This window comes from Rhincodon typus, chromosome 33 (genome assembly GCF_021869965.1).
Source record: "Rhincodon typus isolate 14 chromosome 33, sRhiTyp1.1, whole genome shotgun sequence".
Lineage (NCBI taxonomy): Eukaryota > Metazoa > Chordata > Chondrichthyes > Orectolobiformes > Rhincodontidae > Rhincodon > Rhincodon typus.
This window is the reverse complement of record NC_063364.1, coordinates 15094431-15108044: the sequence shown is the minus strand read 5'-3', so window position 1 is coordinate 15108044 and position 13614 is coordinate 15094431. Positions and strand designations below refer to the sequence as shown.

The window sequence follows — 13614 nt, the reverse complement described above, 5'->3', positions numbered from 1 at the left end:
GAATTATGAATTAGTAGACAGGATTGATTGGAATGAATCATTTCCAGTAGTCCAGAACAAGGAATAGAAGATTCCTGGAAAAAGAATACAGAAGTGTATAGGTTCCATACACACAACTGGAATGGGAAGAATGCCATCCCTTCATAGGAATAACAGTTAAGACAGGATTAGGCCATTCAGCCCCTCAGGTAATCTCTGCCATTTGATAACATTGTGGCTGATCTGATTATAGCTTCATCTTGACTTTCTTGTCTGCCCTCACCCCTACATAACCTTTGACCCCTTTCTCAATCACCCCCACATAACCTTTGAACCCTTTCTCAATTAAAAATCTGTGGTTTCATTTTTTTCAGTCAGCAGTTTTTAGATCAGAGGTGCTGCTCTGCTGTTTTTAACTCTGGTTAGTGAGGTTAAAGACTTTCTTAATCTGGATCCCCTGTCTAGTTGCCCTTCTGTTTTTCTTATGTATGCACACAAACTTTCCATAGTACAAGTATGAATTTGAACCAGTGGAAACTCTGGGCTAGAAAAATTCCACCAGACTGGAATGATATGGGTTGGCATGATGTATAATTGCAACTTGCATAGCAGGTCAAAGCAGATGGATATTGAATATAACGTGGTGCATGTTTTCAGCTTAGTGATCTGGTTAGACCACTTTGGATTTCATTTGGAGATAAACTAAAGAGTGAAAATTGAGATGAGAGAAATTATTTGTAAGTATATTTGTAAGTGCTCAATGGTGAGATTTGTGACAAGTATAGTAATGCGAGCTACATTGTCACAATCATTTTCTGTGATAGTGCCGGAAATTAAGTAGGTCCTGGCAGCATTGAAATAAAATCCAAATAAATAATAAAACAGTATGTACTAAGACCGCATTTTTTGCCTCAAATATAGATTTATTGTGTACTTCAGAGTCTATTAAGTGATCTGCTTCACAATTTAATATTTATTCCTCTGCCAAGACAGTCCCAAAATCTCGTAAGTGCAGAGAGGAAGGAATTCTCTGACCTAGCATGTTCCAAAAAAACCCTATGGTATGTTCATTTATAAAGGGCTGCAGTTAATGTTCAGAAATGCTGTATTCTTAATTCTGGTTGAAGAAGCTGCGTAACAGAGGGAAATGTGTTCAAACTAAAGTGCCCATAAGAAATCATAGCTTATAACTATTGCAGTGGGTCGCTTGGCTCTAGAATGGGGAATAAAGTGACTTGTAGAAAACCCCAACAAGAGAGGTACCATACCTGAAACAATGAAGCCATTTTATTTTTATATGTTTTGTAAGTGAGATGTTTTATGCCATGCCCCATGGTATTGGGGGTTGGGGGATTTGATTTCTTAATGGTACAAAAACCCAACACGTCTCTAACTCGCATTTGAAAGTATTTTTCAGAATAGTGGCATTTCATTTGGTAATCATAAATATTCTAACATTGGTAAAGGCAATATAAATATATTCTATTTACTCTTCAAATGCAATAAGTTCAGTCTTTCAAATTCCATCTTATGTGCAAACAGCATTTATTCTGTTTCTACCAGGACATGTTGTCTCATGGAAAAAATTATACTGTAAATCTTAAATAATTTTGATTACTTTTCTAAACCAATTTGTTCTATGGTTTCAGTTTAATGATGACTGTATAATATAGTTTACACAAGACACCAGCCTGGTACAGTTGTTGAAGTGCTTGATTTCACAACCCACTCTGAACTGTTCATTGGGCAAATTAAGTTTTTCCTATGTTTGTAGTTGGGAGAGTGGGGAGGCAATGGGCAGTGGCTGGGGGCTTAAGGGTGGTGAGGTTGGATGGAGCAGGAAATGTTTGATACATAACTGGAAAAGAAAGCTTAAGAACGTAACATTAGGAATAGGAGCAGATGCAGGATATTTAGCCCCACAATCCTGTTCAGCCATTCTATAAGATCATTGCTGATCTGCTCCAGGCTTCAATTTCATTTTCATGCCAGCCCTCAGCACCTGATCGCTGCAGCCATCCTTGCGACAGCTGCTTCCTTCCCATGATCAGTGACAGAGACAATACCTACAATTTCTGAAGGCTACAGTCTCATTTGTTGGTGCATTAATGAGAAACAATTAGCTTTCAGAATCCATCCTGCAAGGTTCAGGAGCAACTGCTTTCTGGGCTACTTGAGTATCTATCCCAATAAACAGTTCAGCTTTACTGGTCCAGAAGGTACTGCTTTTTGGGCACTGGGAAAGGTGCTGTTGGGTTCCATGGGGGGGAGGGGGAGTCCAGATTCTACTTGCACTGCTTCACAGTTTAAAAATGGAAGAATTCTGCTGGATTTGAAGTCGGGTATGAGTTACATATGCAAGATGGCTACCTCATGGAAAATGTGAACAGTGTCTGAGGCATGCAGAGCAGGAATTTGAGTGCCTTCCACAGAAAATGCTTGAAACATGGGAATTCCTTTACTATAAACCTCACTTGTCAGTAGCTGATGGCATTTAATCTAATGTGAAAATGGCTTCAATCTCATCTGAGAACCACAATAAATAAAGCAGCACATAAATATAGTAAAGCATTCATTTCAGTTTGGTCAAAATTCGCAAAGTAGATTATTTGAAGGCCATAAAAGAAGTAAAACATTATTTTGGAATTTGAATGCTTTGTGATTCAGAAGTGGAACTTATGCCTATTCTTCAGGGAGCTTTTTTATCGAATCTGAGTCAGAGCAACAAGACATCCTGCCGTGGTAAATAAATTAGCTGCAGTTTGATTCAGAATGCATTTCTGCCAACGATGAGAACATTGATCAAGCTATTAGCAAGTTCAGTTTCAAGTGCTGTATGAAATAGTGATGATCAGTTAGAACAAAAGATGAATTTAATGTAAATGCTTATAAGGTATGTAAAGCAGGAAAAGAAAAATGAACTTTGGGAGTACTTAATTTTGAAGTAGCTTGGGATGAGAGTTGAAAGATTTATTAGTATTCAGCAAATGAAATAACCATGAAAGGTCAATCTACAAATCCAAAAGTCCACCAATGAGGGAATTTTGGCCTGAACTTTAAGTCAGGCCACACTTGAGACTGTACTGTCCAACTCTGGTATATTAACTGGAAAGGACTTTATTAGTACAAAGTAGAACTATAAGGTTGATCTTTGATGTCAGAGAACTGAATTCTGAGAGAAGGCTAGATAAATTTTGAGCTTTTCTGCTGTGACAGAATGAAACTTTGCAAATCATAAGATCATTAGAAAAAGCCCTTTTGAACATATGAACATATGAAATTAGAGCAGATATAAGCCATTTGACACCTCAAGCTTGCTGTGCCATTGAACAAGATTGTGGTTGATCTGTTTGTTTGTGTTACAAATTCCACATCTCCATCTACCCCTGATAATCCTCGATTCCCCTGTCTAATAAGAAGCTATTCACCTTTGCCTTCAAAATATTTCATAATCCTGTCTCCATGGCCTTCCGAGGCACGTGTGCTAAAGTCACACAAACCTCAGGGTACGACCTCTAATTTTAAAGCAGTGCTGCTTCATTCTGGACTCGCCCACAAGACGAAACATCCTTTTTGTGTCCATCTTGTCAAAACCGTGGAGGATCTTACATATTCAAGTCACCCCTCAGTCTTCAAAACTCCAGAGGAAACAAACCCAGCCTCGTAAAACAATCCATTCGTTCCAGCTATCAACCTAGCAAAACCACTCTGAGCTGCTTCCAATGTGTTAAAAAGCTTACTTAAACAAGGAAATCAAAACTGTGCACAGTATTTGAGATGTGATCTTACCTGTGCCTGTACAATTGAACCATAACATTCTTATTTTTATATCCAATTCCTTTCATAATAAAAGATAGCATCCCACTAGCTGCCTTGATTTATGTGCTGTACCTGTGTACTAATCTTTTGTAGTTCATGCACAAAAATACCTAAATCCCTTTATACTTGGAGTTCTGGAGTCATTCTCTGTTTAAGTAATAGTCCTTTTCATTCTTCTTGCAATAAGTGAGAACGTCATGTTTTCCAAGATTATACTCCTCCTGCTGCATTTTGCCCACTTACTTGACCTATCTATATTTATCTGCAATTCCTTCTATTCCTTCACAACATATTTTCTTACTTATCTTGGTGTCGTCTGCGAATTTGGTTACGATGCATTGACTCCTCTCATCTAAGGCATGACGTAAACTGTAAATTGAAGCTCCTGCACAGACTCCTGTAGCACTGTACTTATCACGTTCTGTGAATCAGAGTGCCGATTTATGTATACTTTTTTTTTTCCTATCCAGCCAATCTTCTAACCATGCTAATGTTACCACCTGTACCGTGAGCTTTTATTTCTACAATAACCTTTGATGTGGCACCTGATGAAATGCCTTCTGGATATCCAAGTATTGTATATTTTAACAGGCTTTCCTATTATCCACAATGCATGTTACTCCTTTAAAGAATATGAATAAGTTGGCTAAATATGATTTTCCTAAGACAAAACCTTGCTAACTCTTGTTGATTTCTTAATAATTTCTAAGTATGTGGCTGTAATCTCTATAATCATTTCTAACATCTTTGTTCAATAAATGTAAAGCTGATTGGTCTCTGGTTTCCTATTTTCCACCTCCCTCCCTTCCTGAATAAATTAGTTATTTTGGGTACTTTCTAGTCTGATAGAACTTTTTTCCTGAATTTAGGGTAACTTAGAAAATTAATATCAACACATCCATTATCTCCTTGAAGACTATAACATGATGTCCATCTGGAGCTGGAGACTTATCAGCCTGAAGGTCCATTAGTTTGCTTAGTATCACTTCCATCTATCTTGTAGCTTTGCTCCTCTCTTCCTTCCATTTCTTGCTTTACACTATTACTGAAAATTTCTTTTCTCCCCTCTGTCGTGATGATAGAAGAGGAGGCCGTAGCCTTGTGGTATTATCGCTAGACTGTCAATCCAGAGACCCAGAAAATGTTCCTTTTAGGGAAGGAAACTGCCATCCTTACCTGGACTGGCCTGCATGTGACTCCAGATCCACAGCAATGTGGTTGACTCTTAACTGCCCGATGGGCAATAAATGCTGCCTAGCCAGAGATGCCCACATCCCATGAAGGATTAATATTAAAAAAAGCAAAATATTTGTTTATTTCATTTGCCACTTCCTTATTATCTACTATGTATTGTGCATTTTCACATTGTATAGGACCAACACTTCTGACCCATTGAGCTGGCTGTGACATTCGATAATATCCTGGTTGATCTGACGGTGGCCTCAACACCACTTTCTTGCCTGTCCCTCATAATTCCCAACTTACTTGTTGATGAAAGATCTGTGTAACTCAGTGTTAAATATGTTCATTGATGTCCTCCACCGCTCTCTGGGATAGAGAATTCCAAAGATAGATTCTTCCTCATCTCTGTCTTAAATGACAAGCCCCTTATTTTTATAACGTGCTCCCGTAGTTCTATTTTCCCTATTAAGAGGGAACGCCCTCTCTATCAAACCATCTCAAATTTTTTTGTTTCAACATGATCATCTCCAAGTAGCAATGAATGTAGGCCTGACCTGCTCAACCTATCCTCCTAAGACAACCACTTTATCCCAGAAGTCAAACTAATGAACACTTTCTGACCTGATCTCCTTAAGTGCAAAGATCATGACTCTACACAGTAACCCAGGTGTGGCCTTGCCAGTTCCCTGTACGGATGTGACGAGACTTCCATATTTTTTAATATTTTCTTCACCGTTGCAATAAAGACCAACATTCCATTTGGCTTCCTAATACTTGCTGCACTGCACGATATCTTTTGTGATCATCTTATCTTTCTCTCTACTGCAGCACTTTGCTGTGTCTGTCCAGTTAAATTTAAAACATTAAATCTTTCAAACATGTAACCACTACGACTGAGGAAAAATTAGGGCAGCAGATGCATGGGACAGCAATCACCTGCAAGTTCCCCTCCAGGCCACTCACCGTCCTGACTTGGAAATATATCACTGTTCCTTCATTGGGTCACCATCCTTGAACTCCATTCTAATAGCACTGTGGGTGTACCTACTCCCATGGACTACAACGGCTCAGGAAGCTGGTTCACCACCACTTTCTCAAGGACAGTGAGTGATGGCAGTAAGCGTTGGCGTAGCCAGTGGTGCATCTACCATGTGAACAAATATTAAAACAAAATCGGCGTTGAGCTGGAGTAACACAGCAGGCCAGGCAGCATCAGAGGAGCAGGCAAGTTGACGTTTTCGGTTGGGAAACATCAACTTTCCTGCTCCTCTGATGCTACCTGGCCTGCTGTGTTCCTCCAGGTCTGTAATGTGTTGTCTGTGACTCCAGCATCTGCAGTTCTTGCTATCTCTTAAAATAAAGTCTATCTTTTTATATAAACACATCAGGTTTTCCACGTATTTTTGTTTGCCCATTCACTTAACCTACCTATATCCCTTTGCAGATTCTTTGTATCCTCCTCAGCTTGTGTGGTCTGTCCCTTCATCCAAGTCATTCATTTATACTGTAAATAATGGAGGCCTCAGAACAATTCAATAATAATCCATTGATCACATGACTTTTTCCTGTTAAATAAGCAATCCTCTAACCACGCCAATATATAAACCCCAACATAATGAATCTCGTGCAGTACCCTTTATGTGATACTTCATTGAATGTCCTTTGGAAATCCAGATAGATTAAGTCTGCTAGTTCCCCTTTATCCACCCAGCTTGTTACATCCTAAAAAGAATGAACATAAATTTGTGAAATACTTTATCATTTAGAGAATGCTAGAATCTATTATAGACATTGGGCAAACTGGAGAATAGCTTTCTGCTTTCTTTCTCCTTCCTTTCTTGAATAATGGTGTTATATCTGTGGCTTTCCAATCCCCTTGGACCTTTCCTGAATCTGGGCAATTTTTGAAAATTGAAACCGATATCTCTGTACCGATTTTCATAATTTGATTTCTCCTTCTTTGTTATTCTCGGAGTCTCCCTTTGTTGGTAACATATCATTTTGCAGTTTTCTTGGCTATTTGCACCATTATACATTCTATTTTCAATTTGATGCCAACCTTAAGTAGTTTAGCCAAGGATAGTGCATCCTACTCATAATGTCTTTCTTTCTCAACGGAATAGCTCCTTAAGCATCTGCTGTTGCTTCTGTACGACTTTGTTTTTTAATCTATGTTCATACCCTTGTAATTGCCTATATTTAAGTTTAAGGCACTAGTTTAAGAAAAAAACGTTTTTTCACCCTCATACTGAATGTGAAATTCTGTGTTGTTCTGACCACTCTTGTTTAAAAGATCCTTTCCTATGGGACATAGTATGTGCTTATGTCTGTTTCTACAGCTTTTCTTTTTCTGGAACAGTTTGGTGACCTGTCTCTAGAGGGTTGGCTTGAGGAGCATGGCCGACCTGAAGACTTTGTTGCTGTTTTTCTCTGCTATAGGTTTAATGGCAATCAACCTGTTTGGTCAACCTTATGGCCATTTAATCCTGCACTGGATCTCAAATTTACAGCTCTGGATCAGAGACAAGAATGCACCATCACACCTCTAACTCATTAGACATTACTGGGTCTAAAATAACTTTCTTCCTTAACTTTTGATGGTTTCAGAAAGTTAATTGTAGGTAACTGTATGGATTACTCTCTGTGGACTTATGCTTCAAGCTAATTTGATTCATCCAATCGCTGAAGAATAGAATCTTTCAATTTTATTGCAAACCCTCAATATTTATGGATTTACACTTTGCCTTACAGTGTACCTATTGACAGAAAGTCTATTAACTATTGCAAACAGTGACATCTTTCCTTTACTATTGTTTATCTGTTCACCTCCTTTTTCTTCCTTCATTTCTGAAATGTCAAATACACTGAAGTATTCAGATCCCAGTCATGGTCACTTTGCAGGCATACCTTTGAGTTATTCAAAGTAGAGGAAAAGCAACCCAGAGGACATGTCACGACAGGGCAGGTCATGTCTTACTGACTTGATTGAATTTTTCGAGGAGGTGACGAAGGTGATCGATGAGGATAGAGCAGTGGATATTGTTTACATGGATTTTAGTAAGGCTTTCAGCAAGGTCCCTTATGGTAGGTTCATCCAGAAGATTAAGATGCATGGGATCCACAGTGACTTGGCCACATGGATTCAGAATTGGCTTGCCCATAGAAGGCAGAGGGTAGTGTTGGAAGGGTGTTTTTCAGGCTTGAGGTCCATGACTGGTGGTGTTTCGCAAGGATTCGTACTGGGATCTCTGCTGTTTGTGATGTATATAAATGACTTGGATGAAAATGTAGATGGGTGGGTTAGTAAGTTTCCTGACAATACAAAGATCTGTGGAGTTGTGGATAATGTAGAAGGTTGTCAAAGGATTTAGCGGGGTATAGATCAGTTGCAGATATGGGTGGAGAAATGGCCGATGGAGTTTAATCCGGGTAAGTGTGAGATGCTGCACTTTGGGAGATCAAATGTTATGAAAAAGTATACAGTTAATGGCAGGACTCTGAACACTGTTGATGTGCAGAAGGATCTTGTGTTCCAAGTCCATAGCATCCTGAAACTGGCCACACAAGTAGATAAGGTCGTAAAGAAAGTAAATGGCATGCTTGCCTTTATTGAACAGGGAATTGAGTACAAGAGTCAGGATGTCATGTTGCAGCTTTATAAGACTTGTTGTTTAGGCCACACTTAAAAGTATTGCATTCAATTCTGATTGCCACATGACAGGAAGGATGTGGAGGCTTTGGAGAGGATGCAGAATGGGCCTACCAGGATGATGCCTGGACTAGAGGGTATGAACTATAAGGAGAGGCTAGAAAAACTCGGGTTGTTTTTTCTTGAGCGGCAGAGGCTGAGAATTGATAGAAGCTTATAAAATTATGAGATGCATAGATAGGGTTGACAGTCAGAATCTTTTTCTTTTTGGAATGTCTAATACTAGGGGGCCTGCATTTAAGGTTAGAGGGGGAAAGTTCAAAGAAGATGTGAGGGGCAAGTTTTTTTTTTACACAGAGTGGTAGGAGTCTGGAACACACTGCCAGGGGTGGTGGTGGAGGCAGATACGATAAGGACATTTAAAGGACTTTTAGAGTAGGGCGTGAATATGCAAGGACTGGAGGAATATAGACCAAGGGGAGGCAGAAGGGTTTAGTTTCATTTGGCGTCATGTTCAGTACAACGTCGTGGGTGAAAGCGCTCATTCCTGTGCTGTACTGTTCTATGTTCTAAGACTACTTAAAATTGAAACATAGCAATTCAAAAAGACAAGTCAAAGATCTTTTGAGATTTAATATCAAGAAATTTCTAAATCTAAGGTGACCAACATTTAGAGTGAATTTGGGGATTTGATGATAGATGAAAAGCAGTGCAATAATTAGAAACATTTGGAAGTTGTCATGAGGTAATGGAGGATGTATGAGCTAATATAGTTCTTAACAATTTCATTGCATCTGTTTTGCGATTCAAATCTTGGTCAGCATGTTTTTATGCTGGCCACGTAAGACGTTGGACAGATTCAGCAAAGCAATGAGTAGGAAACTGAGTCCAGGTAAGTTTCAATACTGAGGATAAGACTACAAATTTGAAAATTGGGTTAAAAGTTGAATTAGAACAGGCAGTGTATTTTTGATATGCTAGAATAGCCAATCAGGATTTTTATTTTCTTGTATCATAACAGTTCTTTAGATGTTTTGGTATTTATGGAGTAATTTTTTTTGTAATCTGCTGCCTAATAGACAAGTATGATATGAGTCCCAATGTATTTTGTCTGTTTTGGTTTGGGACATTGATTCTTATCCGCTTCAGATTAAGAGTTAAAATATTGCAAGGCATTTTCTAACTCAGTTGACCTACTTTCTGACCAACAGGTAATGCTATCTTGAAAAGTTTCACAATTGATTACCTGCATGGGAAGGTTAGAGTGTGCATTTAAATTCTGTTAAATTTCAACTTGGGTAGCATAGAATGAAAAACTCCTGTGTCCTTTCTAATGAGCATATTTTTATATTTTATGTCTTTTCCTAGGTTCAACCAAGGCAGCATCGAATTCTTTTTGAAGTGTTTGATGAAAACCGTTTGGTGAGTATGATGAAATTGCCACTAAAGAGGATAAACCTAACTCTTATTTTCATTTGCAGCTTCTGAATGCAAAGGAGGGATGTCGCTGTTTCACCTTTGTTTAGTATGTTCTGATTAAGCTAGTAATTGTGTCCCAAGTTCTGTAGCCATACTGTATTACTGACTGAACATATAAGATTAATTTAAATGTCTAAATATCAAGGTGTTTTGTTTCGTTCGTGGGAAGTGGGCAGGCATCACTGGCTATGCCGTTGTTGATTGCCTATTTCTCGTTGTCCTGGTGAAGCTGGTGGTGAGCTACTTTCCTGAACTACAAGAGACCTTGGGGTGTAGGTACATCCACAATGATGTTGGGAAGAGAGTTCTAGAATTTTGACCCAACGATAGTGAAGTAAAGGCAAGTCAGAATGGCATTTTCTTTGACGGGGACCTTGCAGGTGCTGATATTCCCGTATTTTTGATGTCCTTATCCTCTTTGGTGGTAGAGATTGTGGGTTTACAAGGTGCTGTTGAAGAAGCCTCTAAGTTGCTGCAATGTGCAGAAATGCTGCCATTGTGTCAGTGGTAGAGGGAGTGAAGGTTGAAGGTGGTGCACGGTTTCTTTAGTAGTGTTGGAGCTGCACCGATCCAAGCAAGTGGAGAGTATTTCATCACACATGTGCTTGTGAATTGTGGACAGGTGCTGGGGTTAGAGGCTGTCTGTTACTCACTATTAACTAGCCTCTAACTTTCTCTTATAGTCACAGTATTTACATGGCTCCTGACCGGCTTTAGTAGCCACCCTAATTATATGACTATTCCAGTTCAGTTCCTGGTTATTGGTAATCAACAGGAGGTTGATTGTGGGGTATTCAGTAATGGTAAAACCATTGAATGTCAAGGGGCAATGATTAGATTTTCTCTTGATAGAGATGATTATTGACGGACGCTTCTGTGGCATAAATATTAGTTGCCATGTATCAGTCAAAGCCTGGATGTTGCTGCATATGGACACAGAATGTTTCAGTAACAAAAATAGAGATTGCTGGAAAAGCTCAGCAAGTCTGGCAGCATCCATGGAGAGAAATCAGAGTTAATGTTTCAAGCCAAATGACCCTTCCTCAGAACTAAGGTGATTTAAAGCATCTGCAGTCCTTTCAATTTTTATTCAGAATATTTCAGTATCTGAAGAATCACAAATCCCTACTTCTAATCTTATGATGGAGAGTCATTGATGAGGAAGCTGACGATGTTTAGGCCTAAGACACTACCTTGCAGAACTCCTGCAGTGATATACTTGAGCCGAGGTGATTGACCTCCAACAACCACAGCCATTTTCCTTTTGTGCTAGGTATGACTCCAAGAGTGAAGTGTATTTTCCCGATTCACAATGACTTCAGATTTGAGGGTTCTTTGATGCCACACTCGGCCAAATGCTACCTTGACATCTAGGATAGTCATGTGACTTCACCTCTGGCGTTTATCTGTTTTGAGGGCATTGAAGAATGAACCTCATTGTTGTGGGTCTGGAATCACATGTAGGCCAGACTGGGTGAAAACAGCTGATTTCCTTTCCTAAAGGGCATTGGTGAACCAGATGGCTTTTTACAACAACCAAGAATGGTTACATGGTTTCCATTAGATTAATTTTTAATTCAATATGTTGTTGAATTCAGAGTTCTTCTTCTGCCAAGGTGGGATTTGGACCCATAAGCCTGGGCATGGATTACGTCCTGAGTGGCATTACTATCATGCCTCTGTGAATTTACTCCAAGCTTGAGTTATGGCACTTGGTGTAAAGAAAATGCATGCCATTGCAGTGTATGGCTTAGTATCGTGCATTTTTTTTTAGTAAACAATGAAAATTCATTAAATATGTTGATCTCTTTTCTGGGTGTGTCCATTGGCTGTTCATTTCCTGTGATAACAAGGATGCTGTAGTCCTACACCAGGCCTGTGACAGGTTGCTAAATAGGATGCAGAATTTGACCGGAGACTTACCCTCGAGTCTTCCTTGATTTTCTGTGAGGATGTGTCCTGCATCCACTTGGTTTCCTCACAATGGGAAACACTGCAAGCAGTCCACAAATTGACATTGCCATGCATTGCTCAGCTTGACAACAGAGCTGATTTTCCAATGTGCTGCAATAATGTTTTTGTAAGTTTTAACTTTCCTTCTGTGCAGTTATAGACTAATGCAATAAAGAAGGAGGCCATTTGACCTATCACTTCTGTGCCAGTCCTTTTGAGGAGCAATCCAGTTCATTCCACTTCCCAGCTTTTCCCCTTAAATCCCTGTAATCGCTTCCCTTCAAAAATTTATGCAATTTCTTTTTGCGAACCGCTATTGAATTTGTTTCCACCACCCTGTCACATTTTTGGAGTGCCATAAACTGCAGATCCCAATACCTGTGCTCACATCAGCACTCCTCAAACAGCCACACTTTTTCAGGGTATTTCATTAACGTTGCTAGTCCCTCTCCCAGCTCACCCAGAGCTCTGGAATAACTGCTTGCCATTTGCTTCTTTTTCCCTTCAGCCCACCTTGTCCTGTGTTTAATTAAACAACAAGCATTTTCTCTTGGAGACTGATTCTGTGGTCTGTCTAGCTACGTCCCCGTACATATATTGTTGCAAGGACAAGTCTTATAAAATTGTTTTTGAGTTGAGTCAATTCACAGAAACTCCAGTCCATAAGCATGTTCTGTGCACACAATTCTTTTACCGTTGACATTTGTCCATTTCTAGAATTTCTATTGATATTGAATTACAGTTGTTCAGGTGTGTGCTTTCAAAATGATGGTATTTAATAGGGTTTGTTAAGTTTTTTTTTCCCATATGAGAAGCTTGGTACTTTTTTTCAAAGCAGACATTATAGCACGTAGAGAGGCATAGGTTGTTGTTAGTAATACAGAGTCCAGAATGAAGAGTAATACAGAGAAACTGGAATGGCTGTGAATATTCCAGTTCAGTGCAATGTTGAAAAAGCTGAGCTGGTCTGTAGCAAAAATTCCTATGCATTTGGCTGTCTGGAACTTTATTTAGGGAAAAAAAGTCTTGGACTTGAAAAACATGATACAGATTTTTTTCTACAAAGAGAGCATTGTTCTATCCAGATGCATTTTTTATAGAAATGTTCTTGCTATTAAAAAAAAAGGAGTTTGACCAAGCATTTATTCTGTACAAAGAAACTACCTATGCCTCTAGTGCAAACTGTTTAGTTAAGTTAGCTATTTTGTTTGTTTTTTGACTAACTGCAAATTGAAATGCTCAAAGGGCCACTTTTACTTTTATTTGCAGTTCAGAATAACTTTCTCACTTCTGTGCAGTGGTAGAAAATTTTCGTAAAAGGCATCTGTTAAAATGCCAACAGAAAATGGTGCAGTTGTTACAGCGCTTGATTATAAGCAGCACATTTTTCCATTGTGCAGCCACTTTTATCCCCTAAGGGCATTAAGATGGCCATTATACAGTTACTAAACACTTGCTGTTTGACTTGTGGAAAAATGTTGCACATTTTATTTCATCAGTCCTGCTGAATGAGCTACTATTCCTGCATAGCAACTTGCAAACTGTTGAGTGGT

The 13614-nt window shown here is 39.1% G+C and overlaps 1 protein-coding gene across 1 annotated transcript in view; it reads left to right on the top strand.

Moving 5' to 3' along the window:
- Positions 1-13614, top strand: part of nedd4a (NEDD4 E3 ubiquitin protein ligase a) — a 113181-nt gene that overhangs the window by 17762 nt on the left and 81805 nt on the right. The window contains exon 3 of the mRNA XM_048615917.1: positions 9998-10051. The gene's annotated coding sequence lies outside the window, so the exon portion shown is untranslated. The remainder of the gene's footprint in view (positions 1-9997; positions 10052-13614) is intronic.